The sequence below is a fragment of the Poecilia latipinna genome, unplaced genomic scaffold (genome assembly GCF_001443285.1).
Source record: "Poecilia latipinna isolate Pla-1442-1.1 unplaced genomic scaffold, P_latipinna-1.0 Scaffold1200, whole genome shotgun sequence".
In the NCBI taxonomy this organism is placed as follows: domain Eukaryota; kingdom Metazoa; phylum Chordata; class Actinopteri; order Cyprinodontiformes; family Poeciliidae; genus Poecilia; species Poecilia latipinna.
The window spans coordinates 61,297-64,324 of record NW_015113816.1 but is presented as its reverse complement, the minus strand read 5'-3'; positions in this window follow the sequence as shown (position 1 = coordinate 64,324).

Genomic DNA, 3,028 nt, shown 5'->3' with positions numbered 1-3,028 from the left:
ACACCCCAGAGGGTGGGAATTGAATTTATATATACATATATGATGAAGGTATATAAACACACATTTGTGTGTGTGTGTAATTATTTCCTCAGCATGCCGGGAGCTTATTAATTATTATTATTATTATTATTGTTGTTGTTGTTCATAAATAATTAAATTCCATTTTGGATTTTGAATTGAGTTTATTTCTATAGTACCAATTCACAACAAATCTCATTTCAAAGCATTTTACAAAAAATAATTTCAATTCAATCACATATTCAGCTCCAGATCATCAAATTAGAACATCATAAAATATTATGAAAAAGGTTTATTTATGTCAGTAATTCCATTCAAAAAGTGAAACTTGTATATGATATCCATTAATTCACACAGACTGATATATTTCAAATGTTTTTCTTTTAATATTGATGATTTGAAAATCCCAAATTTAGTATCTCAGAAAATTAGAATATTACTAAAGACCAAGGCGTCCATCAGCTCTGCTCTTCCTCTAGACTGAGAGGAAATTAAGAATTTACTTTAATCAGAGAACAGAGGAAACAGAGCAGCAGTCCATCCTGCTTGTGTTCAGTCCAGGTGAGACGTTTGCGTCTGGTTCAGGTCTGACATGAGGAAGGCGACAGCTGCAACCAGGTCTGTCCGTCTATCCGTCCGTCCCTCCTGACTCCAGCTGCAGGCCTCTCTCTGAATCTCCCTGATATTTTAAACGGTTTGTTTCCCCATCCTCTCCTGGACGGTTTTCCTGATTGCCCATTTGTTTCCACCTCATGGTTTCCTATGGAGTTAGATTTGTTTCACAATTATAAAGTAGTATTCAATCAAAAAAAAAAAATAAAACAAAAAAAAAAACCTTAAAAACTTTTTAATTATAAAAATATTTTTTTACAAAACAAAACCATGTTTAAGAGATTTTTTTTTATTGAAATCACTAATTTTTGTTTGAAACTTTTATTTTTGCATATCAGAATTTTTTGGTTGACAGCCTAAGTTTTTAGTTGAATCCAAGTTTTTTTTAAGCTCCTGTTTTTTGGTTGAACTCAACTTTATTTGGTTGAGAATTTCACATGAACATCCGGGGCGGGGCTTAAGGACGAGCGATGTAAGACGTGTTCCGATTGGTTAGCGCTGACTAAAGCGGATGACTCCCTGAGATCTCAGAACTCTGTCCCGAACTGCAGGGCTTCGGTGACGGGACACAGAATGTGATGGTAAGTAATCTTCACAAAATTACACCGTTTAGCAGCTTCTAAAGTGTCCACCCTGTTTCAAAGAAGAAATCTTACTCAACTTATGACGACAGTCACATATTTTGTCTGCCGTGATCCCCGGTAGCATATTGTGCTAGCTAATGTTAGCACTAGGTAAAGTTCATAAACTAGGCTTGTGTAATATTCGTTAACCAGCGCACCTCTGTCGAGTGGCTTTAAGCGTGGAAAATACCAAATATATCTGGAGGAAATATGTGTTAAAAACTGTTGTGTAATCCTCCGTGTGTGTGTGTGTGTGTGTGTGTATTAACTAGCATTGACGCTAAAATGGGAAAACAGCGGATCGTTGCACCAATGTTATCAGGTGCACGTTAATCTGCCCCACACGTCAAGTGACTGTGCAGATGATTTATTTACCAAGCATATAATCAGTTCTGTCGATGAGGGGAGGCAACGTAACTCTTAAATATATATTTTCTTCCAGATGTAAAATGTAAAACTAAGCTGGTAGGTCACAGGCCGAAGGAGGATATTCACATAATTTCTGTTTATTATTATTTGGTGTGTGTGTGTGTGTTGTACTTAGTTTTATTCCGAATTAGATGTAATATGCCTTTTGCTGAGTTATGATATTAAATTAAATTGGTGTTCTCCTAATTCCCCATTCTAGTATGACCAGCAGAGTGCAGATGAAGCAGGACAGACTTGTAGGTCTTACTGATTCCTCCAGCTGCTAGAGACAATCAGAACATGAGGATGGAGAGACCAGCAAGTGTTGAGTCAGAGAAGGGAAGGAAGTGTTGCTTATAGGGGCCGTGTGTGTTTGGCTAAATATATTTCTCCAAGTCAGTTTATTTATTGGTTTTCAAACTAATGCCTCTTTTTCTATGTTACATTTTTTGCATTATTTTTAGTACAGATAATCGGCGTACTGTACTGTGTCTGCTGGTGGTTTAAATTGATTTCAGCTACATTCAAAAAAGTATTCAGATTTTAACATGCATTTTCTACTTACTAAATATTTCAGTTTACTCTTTCTCAGTAACTTCAGTGTTATACCTCTGCACTATTTTTTTTTTTTTTTGCAGTTTCTCTTATTGTGATACAGTAACTGTTTCACTTGAACATTTAATTTCCTGAGATATAGTCAATTTATTTTCAATTAAAACTCTTAAAAAGACCATAGGGCTTATTAGGTTTTGATTATGTTGTCTAGGTAAATATCATCACTTACTCGTACTTTTTTAATTCATTTTTGTTTTTCAGATTTGCGTCGAAGCTTCTTGTTGCGTTTCTGAGCCATGGTTGAGACTCTCCATGATATTCACCCAGGACAGAGGGGAACTCGTATCAACTCCACTCCATTGACCCCTTGAGACCTTCCTGTTGTTAAATTGCTTTTCCCTTGGATCCAAGCACCTGCACCTCGCTGACCAGTACAGTGCCCATCAGTCCACAGTCAGCTGGATCATCACAACATTGATTAACTTTTTATTTACAATTAGGATCTGAAAACCGGAGGACCAGATAAGCAAAAATCTACCTGCAGACTGTAAGCAGCTACCCTGACACTGCAGTGATCCTGGACTGGGCTGAGCTGCTCTTCCTCTCTCCTCTTCCTCTCTCCTCCAGAGTGACGAGTTTTCATCACCAGTAAAGACAAACAAGTTTAACATCCGAGTAACTGCTGGAAAGTGTATTATATATTTTCAGTGTTCATTTTGTTATACTGTTTGGACTTAAAATAAAATGTAATCTCTTTTGTAATACTCTACATTTTACAAACCTTTTCCCTTATCTCAGTTGTAACATTATGT